Below are 13,483 nucleotides of genomic sequence, written 5' to 3' on the forward strand. Positions count from 1 at the left end.
CTTTCCTGCTTTATTTTAGATTAATCAAGTACTTTTAAAAATTCTGCTTTACCTAATTCTTTAGCATTATAGTTACAATATTTGGTATTTTTGGGGCGCCTGGGTGGTGCAGTCGGTTGAGCGTCCGACTTCAGCCAGGTCACAATCTCGCGGTCTGTGAGTTCGAGCCCCGCGTCGGGCTCTGGGCTGATGGCTCAGAGCCTGGAGCCTGTTTCCGATTCTGTGTCTCCCTCTCTCTCTGCCCCTCCCCTGTTCATGCTCTGTCTCTCTCTGTCCCAAAAATAAATAAATGTTGAAAAAAAAATTAAAAAAAAATAAAAAACAATATTTGGTATTTTTTCCTTCGGTGGTTATTCTAGAGATTAAAATATAGATGCTTAACTTATTACAGTTGAACTTAAATTAATACTTATAGAATTTCCCAAATAGTTCAAGAACATTGAAGAAATTTAAAAGGTTACCTCCTCCAACAATTTTCTGCTGTTATTATATTTCTGATGTGCTAAACACTCCACAATACACTATTGTACTTCTTTTAAACAATCAATATTCTTTTATATCTATCTACACATTTACCATTCTAGTACCCTTCATTCTGCTTTGCATTTCTTTGCTTCTATGTGGGACTATTTTTATTCAACTTGAATGACTTTACTTACATATCTTAATGTGTGCTGGCAACAAATATTCTCAGCTTTTCTTTGCCTGAGAACATTTTTATTTTACTTTATTCCTGGGAATAAACACATTTGATGATGATATATAGTATCCTTCTCTATATTCATGACATTATTTGTTAATATATTTTAAAGGATTTTTACATCTATGTTCATGAGGAAGATTGATCTGTAGCTTTTTTTTTTTCTTATAATGTGTCATCTACTTTTGGTGTCAAGATAATGCTGGACTCAAATAAGTTAGGAAGTATTCCCTCTTCTCTGTTATCTGAAAGAGTTTGTAGAATGTTTTGATATTCTTTCTTCCTTAAGGGTATGGTCAAATTTACCACTGAAATCTTTTATACCTGAGTTTTTTTGAAGGGCTGGGGGGGGGAGTGGGTGTAATTCAATTATAGAGTAAATTAAATTTCTTTAATAGACATAAGGAATTCAGTTTTTTTATTTTGGTTATACTAAAGTTCATCATAATAATTCCTTATTATTCTTTCAATGTGTGTAGAATCTGTAATAATTTTCCCTCTTTTATTCCAGATGTTGGTAATTTGTGTCTTCTTTCTTCTTCACTTGGATCTGTCTCACTATAGTTTATTGACAAACCTAAGGTAGTCTTTTTGCTGGAACTAGATTTGTTCTAAGATTAAGGCATAACTTTTGGGATTTTCACTGCATACCCTGAGAATTAAACAACATACTCTAGTTTTGCCAGTCAGAACTCAAATGTGTTCCTCTACTTTAACTTCTTTAAGCATGTTTATTATTTTTCTATTTATATTGTCACATGCCTATTCCAGTAGTTCTAATTCACTGGGTGCATGATCTAGTTTCAAGTACCACTAAGAGGCAGCATTCCCAAAAATGATAGAGTTAACCAATGCCTCTTATCTTGGCCTCTAGAACCTGGCTGAGAAACCTGAAAGAAGCCTCCCTTTTCCTCATTCTCTCAAGCTCAGGGCTCAGCCATTTCTCCATTGGTGGTCAGAGAGACCAATCGTATTCATGATATGTAGCCAATATTACTCTTTTCCTATAACCTGCTTGATTCACAATGATTTTAAATCAAGCTATTTCCCAGGGTTGCTTACTTTATGATCTTTATTTCAATGCCCTTATGCAGATTCCCAAGTGCTCACTGAGCTCACTGGGGGGGGGGGGGGGGCCCGGAGGGAGGGAATCCCTTCATTGGTATTCTCTACTAACGTTCCCACAAAACCAGTCTTCACCAAACCCAGAAGACTATAGGCCTCAATAGACATTTAACTGAGAATATGCAGTTAAATCAAAATTGGACAAGGAAGAAACGATGATAATGCACCTATTGCCATTTTCTTGAAGGCCCTCTCAATAGTAACTTTCACTTTTAAGACATTTCTATTTGTCCTTCCAATGTGTCCTTCCTAGTATTCTTCTCTAGGAGAGAAAAGCTGATCTTTAATATAACCCATGCTACTGGTTAATTTCATCCAATGAAAGCTATCTGCATTTCAATCATGACCTTTTTTAAACAGTAACTTAAGCTAAAAGCATGTATCTATAGGACTTTTAAGTATAATGACAAGCTGCGGAAGAAAACATTTTCTGTGTGATTCCAATTATAATCATCCTAAAAATGGAATTGCTACATTGTAGGATATGAACATATTCAGCTTTACTAAATATTTTACCAATAGCAGTGTATAAAACTGTTGTTACTTCACATACTCTCCAACACTTGGGATTGCAAGATATTTAGAGTTGTGGAAGTGTGATGGTGTAAAATAGCAATTCGTTGTGGCTTTGCTTTTCATTATTACTTGTCATTTGAATAACCTCTTCTATGAATTGATTATTCATATTACTTATATCATACTAGCTTTTTCTTACCTATTGGTAGATGGCCTTTGAATATTTTGGATATGAATCTTGTGCTAAAATACTGCAAATACCTTCTCCAAATCTGTCCATTGTCTTTTGGATTATAGTTTTATATGTTAAGTTGTCAAATTTATCAATATTTCACTTACAGTTGATGCCCTTTGTTCTTGTATTCTTGTGTTTTTGTTTAAGAAGTCTTTTTCTACCTTAAAAATCATGGAAGTTATTGTCCTGTATTTTTTAATAAAATATTTTTAGTTTTGCTCTTCACATTCAAGAAATATCCACCTAGAATTTATTTTTGTATAATATGAGGTAGAGTTATAATCTAAGGATATAATTATTTTTCCCATAAGGCAAACCCATCTTTACAGTCGCATTTATTAAATACTTTCCCCACTGACTCTCTACTGATTTATACCATATTCTCCAATATGTATCTATTTCTCTTTTATACCAAATTCCCCAATATGTATCTACTTCTGGGCTCTTGTCAATTGTCCATCCTGAGTTAACCTCAGAGATCAATGTTTTATTGCTAAGGGATGCTGAAATTCTTGAGAAGCAAAGTGATGACTGTCTACCTTTGAACTGAACTCCAGAAAGGCAAAAGCCTGTTAATATCTGGAATGTTAAAAGTCAACAGCTCTGTCTCAGAGAGCAGGGAGGGCGAGGGGACACCAGGAGGGAGAGTTGCTGAGCCCTGGAAGACAGAGCTCAGCTAGGTGGGGAACAAAGGTGCTGGCAAGTGCCATATCCCTCTCCCATTCCCCTAGCCGAAATCCCTAAGGGAACCAGTTCCCGTCACCAAACTTGCTTGCACCACTCAAACACCCAACACTGTGCTTCTATGGATCTATCCCTCCAACTGGTCTGCCTCCCTCCCGGTGCTGCAGGGCCCCTCCTACAGGGGACCACCGAGGGCAGAGCAAGCTAAGGCTGCCCCTCCCGCCCCTGTGAAACTTGCAGATCCACCCCAGCTAATACACCAGATCCCATCAAAGAAGCACCACAAGCCTGGCAGTGTGCAAGTAGCCCAGACAGAGGCCACACCACTCCACAGTGAGTCCTTCCCCTGGAAAAGGGGAAGATAAGGTACACACCAGTCTGTACACCCAGCGGTGGGCTGGGGGCAGACATCAGGTCTGACTGTGGCCCTGCCCACCAACACAAGTTTCTCCAGACTGCACAGGGGAAGTGCCCTGCAGTTGGGAGCCACCACAGGGACTACCCAAAATGACAAAACAGAAGAAATCTCCACTAAAGAAATTCGTCAGCTGTCAAATTCTCAGCTAATGAATTCATTAGCTAACGAATTGATCAAAAACGATTTAAACAATATAACAGAACAAGAATTTAGGATAATAGTCATAAAATTAATCACTGGGCTTGAAAAAAGCATAGAGGAAAGCAGAGAATCTATTGTTACAGAGCTCAAGGGACTAAAAAAGAGTCATGATGAATTAAAAAATGCTATAAATGAGGTGAAAATAAAATGGAGGCAGCCATAGCATGGATTAAAAAGGCAGAGGAGAGAATAGATGAATTAGAAGATAAAATTATGGAAAAAGAAGAAGCTGAGAAAAAGAGAGAGAAAAAATCCAGGAGTATGAAGGGAGAATTAGAGAACTAAGTGATGCAATCAAACGGAACAATATCCGTATCATAGGGATTCCAGAAGAAGAAGAAGAGAGAGAAAGGGGCATAAAGTGTACTTCAACAAATCATAGCTGAGAACTTCCCTGATCTGGGGAAGGGAAAAAGCATTGAAATCCAAGAGGTACAGAGAACTCCCTTCAGACGTATTTGAATTGATCTTCTGCATGACATATCATAGTGAAACTGGCAAAATACAAGGATAAAGAGAAAATTCTGAAAACAGCTAGGGATAATCGGGCTCTAATTTACAAAGGGAGACCCATAAGACAAGTGGCAGACCTATCTACTGAAACTTGGCAGGCCAGAAAGGAATGGCAGAAAATCTTCAATTCAATGAACAGAAAAAATATGCAGCCGAGAACCTTTATCCAGCAAGTCTGTCATTTAGAATAGAAGAAGAGACAAAGGTTTTCCCAAACAAACAAAAACTGAAAGAATTCATCACCACTAAACCAGCCCTACAAGAGATCCTAAGGGAGATTCTGTGAGTGAAATGTTGCAAGGACCACAAAGTACTAGAGACATCAGTACAAGCATGAAACCTACAGACATCACAATGACTCTAAACCCATATCTTTCAAGTATAACACTGAATGTAAATGGACTAAATGCTCTAACCAAAGGACATAGGGTATCAGAATGGATTAAAAACAAGACCCATCTATTTGCTGTCTACAAGAGACTCATTTTAGACTGAGGACACCTTCAGATTGAAAGTGAGGGGATGGAGAACTATCTATCATGCTACTCGAAGTCAAAAGAAAGCTGGAGTAGCCATATTTATATCAGACAAACTAGACTTGAAATTAATGGCTGTAACAAGAGATGAAGAAGGGCATTATATAATAATTACAGTGTCTATCCATCAGGAAGAGGTAACAATTATAAATATCTATGTGCCGAATATGGGAGCCCCAAAATATATAAAACAATTACTCACAAACATAAGCAACCTTATTGATAAGAATGTGGTAATTGCAAGGGACTTTAATACTCCACTTACAACAATGGATAGATCATCTAGACACAGGATCAATAAAGAAACAAGGGCCCTGATGATACATTGGATCAGATGGACTTGACAAATATATTTAGAACTCTGCATCCCAAAGCAACAGAATATACTTTCTTCTCAAGTGCACATGGAACATTCTCCAAGACAGATCACATACTGGGTCACAAAACAGCCCTTCATAAGTTTACAAGAATTGAGATCATACCATGCATACTTTCAGACCACAATGCTATGAAGCTTGAAATCAACCACAGAAAAAAGTCTGGAAAACCTCCAAAAGCATGGAGGTTAAAGAACACCCTACTAAAGAATGAATGGGCCAACCAGGCAATTAGAGAAGAAATTAAAAAATATATGGAAACGAATGAAAATGAAAATACAACAATCCAAATGCTTTGGGATGCAGCGAAGGCAGTCCTGAGAGGAAAATACATTGCAATCCAGGCCTATCTCAAGAAACAAGAAAAACCCCAAATACAAAATCTAATAGCACACCTAAAGGAAATAGAAACACAACAGCAAAGACACCCCAAACCCAGCAGAAGAAGAGAAATAATAAAGATCAGAGCAGAAATAAACAATATAGAATCTAAAAAAACTGTAGAGCAGATCAATGAAACCAAGAGTTGGTTTTTTGAAAAAATAAGCAAAATTGATAAACCTCTAGCCAGGCTTCTCAAAAAGAAAAGGGAGATGACCTGAATAGATAAAATAATGAATGAAAATGGGATTATTACAACCAATCCCTCAGAAATACAAGCAATTATCAGGGAATACTATAAAAAATTATATGCCAACAAACTGGGCAACCTGGAAGAAATGGACAAATTCCTAAACACCCACACACTTCCAAAACTCAATCAGGAGGAAATAGAAAACTTGAACAGACCCATAACCAGTGAAGAAATTGAATCAGTTATCAAAAATCTCCCAACAAATAAGAGTCCAGGACCAGATGGCTTCCCTAGGGAATTCTACCAGACATTTAAAGTAGAGATAATACCTATCTTTCTCAAGCTGTTCCAAAAAATAGAAAGGGAAGGAAAACTTCCAGACTAATTCTACGAAGCCAGCATTATTTTGATTCCTAAACCAGAGACCCAGCAAAAAAAGAGAACTACAGGCCAATATCCCTGATGAATATGGATGCAAAAATTCTCAACAAGATACTATCAAATCGAATTCAACAGCATATAAAAGGAACTATTCACCATGATCAAGTGGGATTCATTCCTGGGCTGCAGGGCTGCTTCAATATTCGCAAATCAATGTGATACATGACATTAATAAAAGAAAAGATAAGAACCATATGGCCCTGTCAATTGATGCAGAAAAAGCATTTGACAAAATTCAGCATTCTTTCTTAATAAAAACCCTCGAGAAAGTCGGGAGAGAAGGAACATACTTACACATCATAGAAGCCATTTATGTAAAGCCCACAGCTAATATCATCCTCAGTGGGGAAAAACTAAGAGCTTTCCCCCTGAGATCAGGAACACGACAGGGATGTCCACTCTCACTGCTGTTGTTTAACATAATGTTGGAAGTTCTTGCATCAGCAATCAGACAACAAAAGGAAATCAAAGGCATCAAAATTGGCAAAGATGAAGCCAAGCTTTCACTTTTTGCAGATGACATGATATTATACATGGAAAACCCAACAGACTGCACCAAAAGTCTGCTAGAACTGATACATGAATTCAGCAAAGTCGCAGGATACAAAATCAGTGTCATGTGAGCATCCCCGAGGTAACAATGAATCTATGTTCTCTCTAGGGTTGCCTAGTCTGTAAATTTTATGTAAATGGAATTATAGGATATGTGATCTTTTGTGACTGGCTTATTTTACTTCATGTTTTCAAAGCTCATCCATATTGCAACCTACAGAAGTACTTCATTCTCTTATTGTCAAATGAGACTCCAACTTGTATGGATGCACTATGTTTTGTCCATCCATCAGTTGAAGGATATTTGGGTTACTTCTACTTTCTGGCTATTATGATTAATGTTACTATGAATGTTTGTATATAAGAACTTATGTGAACCTATGTCTTTTCCTTTGGATATATGCTTACAAGTAGATTGCTGGGTCCTGTGTTAACTCCAGATTGAATTGCTAAATTGTTTTCCGAATTGGTTGTATCATTTTTTACTCCCGCAAGCAGCGTACGAAGGTTCCAACTTCTCCATGCCCTTGCCAACACTAGCTATTATCTATTCTTTTATTTCTATCCTAAGTGGGTATGAAGTGGCAGCTCATTGGCATTTTGATTTGCATTTCTCTAATATCCTCTCTATGTGCTTATTGGCCATCTGTATATCTTCTTTAAAGAAGTGGATTTTAATCCTTTTACCTGTTTTTCATTTGGGTTGTCTTTCTATTGCTAAGTTGAAAGTGTCTTTGTGTATTCTAGATCCATGTACCTTATCAGACCTATCATTTGCAAATATTTTCTCACATTCTCTAGGATGATGGTGTCCTTTGAATACAAACATTTTTAATTTTGAAACAAAACAACAAAAAAAAGCAGAAATCAGTTGCATTCTTATACACTAATAATGAAGCAACAGGAAGACAAATAAAGAAACTGATCCCATTCACAGTTGCACCAAGAAGCATACAATACCTAGGAATAAACCTAACCAAAGATGTAAAAGATCTGAATACTGAAAACTATAGAAAGCTCATGAAGGAAATTGAAGAAGATATAAAGAAATGGAAAAACATTCCATGCTCATGGATTGGAAGAATAAATATTATTAAAATGCCAATACTACCCAGAGCTATCTACACATTCAGTGCAGTACCAATCAAAATTGCACCAGCATTCAAAGCTAGAACAAGCAATCTTAAAATTTGTATGGAACCACAAAAGACCCCGATTAGCCAAAGTAATATTGAAGAAAAAGACCAAAGCCAGAGGCATCACAATCCCAGACGTTAGCCTCTACTACAAAGTTGTAATCATCAAGACAGCATGGTATTGGCACAAAAACAGACACATAGACAAATGGAATAGAATAGAAACCCCAGAACTAGACCCACAAAAGTATGGCCAACTAATCTTTGACAAAGCAGGAAAGAATATCCAATGGAAAAAAGACAGTCTCTTTAACAAACGGTTCTGGGATAACTGGACAGCAACATGCAGAAGAATGGAACTAGACCATTTTCTTACACCATTCACAAAAACAAACTCAAAATGGGTAAAGGACCTGAATGTGAGACAGGAAACCATCAAAACCTTAGAGGAGAAAGCAGAAAAAACCCTCTCTGACCTCAGCCGCAACAATTTCCTACTTGACACATCCCCAAAGGCAAGGGAATTAAAAGCAAAAATGAATTATTGGGACGTCACCAAGATAAAAAGATTCTGCACTGCAAAGGAAACAATCAACAAAACTAAAAGGTAACCAACAGAATGGGAAAATATATTTGCAAATGACACTATCAGACAAATTGCTAGTATCCAAAATCTATAAAGAACTCACCAAACTCCACACCCCAAAAACAAATAATCCAGTGAAGAAATGGGCAGAAGACATGAATAGACACTTCTCCAAAGAAGACTTCCAGATGGCCAATAGGCACATGAAAAGATGCTCAACATCGCTCCTCATCAGGGAAATACAAATCCAAACCACACTGAAATACCACCTCACATCAGTCAGAGTGGCCAAAATGAACAAATCAGGAGATAATAGATGCTGGTGAGGATGTGGAGAAACGGGAACCCTCTTGCACTATTGGTGGGAATGCAAACTGGTGCAGCCACTCTGGAAAACAGTGTGGGGGTTCCTCAGAGAATTAAAAATAGGTGTACCCTATGACCCAGCAATAGCACTGCTAGGAATTTACCCAAGGGATACAGGAGTACTGATGCATAGGGGCACTTGTACCCCAATGTTTATAGCAGCACTTTCAACAATAACCAAATTATGGAAAGAGCCTAAATGTCCATCAACTGATGAATGGATAAACAAATTATGGTTTACAAACACAATGGAATACTACGTGGCAATGAGAAAGAATGAAATATGGCCTTTTGTAGCAACATGGAGGGAACTGGAGAGTGTTATACTAAGTGTTATACTAAGTGAAATAAGTCATACAGAGAAAGACAGATACCATATGTTTTCACTCTTATGTGGATCCTGAGAAACTTAACAGAAGACCATGGGGGAGGGAAGGAGAAAAAAAAAAAGAAAGTTAGAGAGGAAGGGAACCAAACCATAAGAGACTCTTAAAAAGCTGAGAACAAACTGAGAGTTGATGGGGTGTGGGAGGGAGGGGAGAGTGGGTGATGGGGATTGCGGAGGGCACCTGTTGGGATGAGCACTGGGTGTTGTATGGAAACCAATTTGACAAAAAATTTCATATTTAAATAAATAAATAAATAAATAAATAAATAAATAAATAAATAAAGGGAGGACAGATCCCTCTGAAGATTGACCCTACAATGTTGCCACAGGTATATATAGTAAATATACCTTCTTTCTTGCTCTAAAGAAACCTGAAGTCATATGCCAGGAAAAGGACTACTAGGGAACAAGTAATACCCATACTTTCTGTGGAGATGTAAAATACTATCACAGTCCTCTAGTTTGAATGAGAGCTTATGGAAGCCAGGTAATCAATGCAATTATAGCTCAGGATCATCTGATAGTGGGTGCAATAAGTCCTTGAGCCTACTCTTTGGTAATTTCCTCAGGTTCTAAATGTATAATTGATGCACATATATGCAGCAGGTCACATTAGTTGGGGCAAGAGATATTATGGAAGGAAGTTCCTAAAATTTGCATCCTAGCTAGGATAAATAATCAGAAGTAATCAAAGTAAAAAAATCAGAAGAAATGCCAGATCTCATAAAGAATCACAGAGATATCCACCATCATCAAAGAACTGAAGGATACAGTGGTGGTACCTCATATCTCAATCAATTCATCAAGGCCTTCATAAACCCAATGGATCATGGCAAATGAAGGTGAACCTCTGAAAACTTAACAAGGTTCAGTTACTGTGTACAATATAATCTCTTTACTGGAGCAGATCAGCACAGCTTCTGGCATTTATTTATGTAACAAAATTTCCCTAACTATGAGGGATTAGAAACAGTTTAGTTTTTCAAGGACAACAGTTTACTTTCATTGTCCTGACTTGAAGCAGTTAACTCGTGCTCTCTACCATAGTTTATCACTTAATTTGGCACTAAATAATAGAAAATATATATTATTTATATATTATAAATATATAATATATATAATATAGAAAATATTAGAAAAATATATATAATGTATATAATAAAGAAATATTAGAAATTATTAGAAAAACATAAATATATAATATATATAATATAGAAAATATTAGAAAAATATATAATATATATTAGAAAAATATATATTCTTATAATATAATAGAAAAAATACATATGTATATATAATGTGTGTATATTTTTTCTTTGATACTACTAACCAGAAAATATACATTTGATCTTTGAACAATGCAAGGATCAGGGTGTCACCCCCCTAAAAATCCACATGACTTTGATTCCCCAAAAACTTAACTACTACCAAACTACTGTTTTACTGGAAGCCCTACCAATAATATAAATTTGATTAACGCATGTTTTATATGTTATATGTATTATATATATTGGATTCTTACGATATAGTAAGCTAGAGAAAAAAGTTATTAAGAAAATCATAAGGAAAAGAAAATACATTTACGGTATTTATCGATGCATTTAGTTTATGTCACCTCTTTATAAGATGAATTGTCTGTCAGCACCTATTTCAATATTGACACAATTCAATTAGACACAAAAAAATACTGTAGATGTTAAATATATTGCTAACACTAGACATCAAAAATGAAAAGACGATGTAAAAAATTCATATTTGTTTATAGGTATAATGATTCATGCATTGATAATGAAGAAACAGCAATGTGATTGCTTTATTGTAGTCTATCCTATACAGTAATGAATGAACCATTATAAAATTTTTATGATATTTGGTATTGCAATCATTTTTATAATACAGTATTAGAAAAATTGTTACATTTTTCAAGAAAAACCGCTTACCTGTGTTGATAGGGTGATATGCAGTTTCTCCAATTATGAGTCATTCATACTGTATGGTAATGTAATTCTTTGAAAGCAAAGTTATAGAACAGTAAGAACACTAACACATTCTTAATTTTACATTAAATATCACTCACTTTATACGTGTGCAAGGATAGACTATCCACTTCCATACAAGTCTTGCGCAAAGTTCTACAGGATGAAGACTGAGGCAATTATGACAATAATCACCCAAAAATGTCTAATACAGCCCTTGACGAACAGTCATTAGATTTTCATATGAAGACACAAACACACACAATACTTAAGTTTATTAACTGTATGGCATGGTGATTTATTTACTGATAAGAACAGATACTACCCTTGATCTTAGTCAAAAGGCCGAGAAGGGATAGTGATTTACTTACTATTCATTAAAAGGAAGTGGATCATCATAAAGGTCGTCATCCTCATTGTTTTCCTGTGGAGTACACTGAGAAGGAGGAAGAAGAGGGATTGATCCTGCTTGCTATCTTAGGGGTGGAAGAGGTGGAGGAGTGGAGGCGGTGGAAGGCAGGAAAGAGAGGCAGACACGTTCAATGTAATTTTAGAGAAGTATATAAATGTCAGACATTTTATTTTTTTATTTCTCTAAAAATGTTTCTATACAATACGAATCCTTCTTCCACCATTTGCTTTGATTTTAGTGTCCATATCATAGAAGGGTCCATGTCATAAAAGAAGTCAAAAGCAGTCTTGAATACTCAGAAACTTTCTGTCAGTTTGTCTAATGGCAATTTGTTTTCTGGCACTGCTTCTTGTATGTGTTCCTCCTCATAGTCTGGCTGTGGTTCAGAAGAACTCATCTCCATCAGGATATCTTCTGTTAATTCCTCTGGTAGGGTGTCTATTAGCTCTTGAATTTCTACAAGATCTGTATCTTGAAACCCTTCACATCCCACTTCTTTTACCATATTCACAATCTCTTTCATGATTTCTTTGATTGGCTCTGTCGTAAATCCTGTGAAGTCATGCACAGCATCTGGTCACAGTTTTCTCCAGCAGGAATTTATTGTTTGGAGCTTGATGGTTTTCACAGCTTTTTTTTCAACTGCAATGATCGCATCTTCAATGGTGTAGTCCTTCCAGACTTTCATGATGTTCTCTCTATTGGGGATCTCTTTCTTAGCATTGACAATCCTTTCCACAGAGTACCATGTGCAATAAGCCTTAAAAGTCCCTATGACTCCTTGATCTAACGGCTGAATTAGAGATGTGTCTGGGGCCAGTAGACCACTTTAACACCTTTGGTACTGAACTCATGGAGTTCTGGGTGGCCAGGGGCATTGTCCAATATCAAAAGAACTTGAAAAGGCAGTCTTTTACTGGCAAGGCACTTCTTGACTTCAGGGACAAAGCATCAGTGGAACCAATCCAGAAAAAAGGTTCTTATTCTCCAGGACTTCTTGTTGTATAACGAAAAGACTGGCATCTAATGTTTATCTTTCCCCTTCAAGGCTCAGGGGTTAGCACCTTTGTAGACAAAGGCAGTCCAGATCAACACCCAATTGCATTTGCACAAAATAGTAGAGTTAGCCTTTTCTTCCCTGCCTCAATCCTGGTGCTCACTTCTTTTTCTTACTAGTAAATATCCTTTGTGACATTTTTGCCCCAGAATAGGGCAGTTTTGTCTGCATGAAAAGTCTGTTCTGTCAGATACTTTTTTCCCTAAATGACTTTCTTAATGGCATCTAGGACTCATCTGCTGCCTCTTCATTGGCAGAAGCTGCTTCTTCGGTTAGCTTAACATTTTTAAAGCCAAACCTCTTTCTAAAAGTATCAAACCATCCTTTGCTGGCATTAAATTCTTCAGGTTTAGTTCCTTCACCTTCGTTTTGCTTCAAATTGACATATAATGACTTTGCTTTTTCTCAAATCGTATTAGAGTGTGTAAGTATTCCTTTCTTATAGTAACCCTGCACCCACATAAAAGCTGCATTTTCAGTATGAGATAAAAAATATTTCACAAAAAGTACAAGGTTTTCATGTCTGTTGGCAAAACTGCAGTGATGGCTTCATGAATTTTCTTTTTTCTTTTCTTTCTTTTTTTTTTTATAATGGTCCTTACACTGGATTCATTTATTTTGAAATGGTGGGCAACCACAGTTACAGATTTCAATTTATGGCTACATATCAAGCAATCCAACATTTTCTTG

At 36.4% G+C, this 13,483-nt stretch overlaps 1 pseudogene; it reads right to left on the reverse strand.

The window, feature by feature from the left end:
* Positions 1 to 11,522: 11,522 nt before the first annotated feature.
* On the reverse strand, positions 11,523 to 11,681 carry LOC121040578 (uncharacterized; annotated as a pseudogene).
* Positions 11,682 to 13,483: the final 1,802 nt, after the last annotated feature.

This window comes from Herpailurus yagouaroundi, unplaced genomic scaffold (assembly GCF_014898765.1).
Source record: "Herpailurus yagouaroundi ecotype Mexico unplaced genomic scaffold, PumYag 28, whole genome shotgun sequence".
Taxonomy (NCBI): domain Eukaryota; kingdom Metazoa; phylum Chordata; class Mammalia; order Carnivora; family Felidae; genus Herpailurus; species Herpailurus yagouaroundi.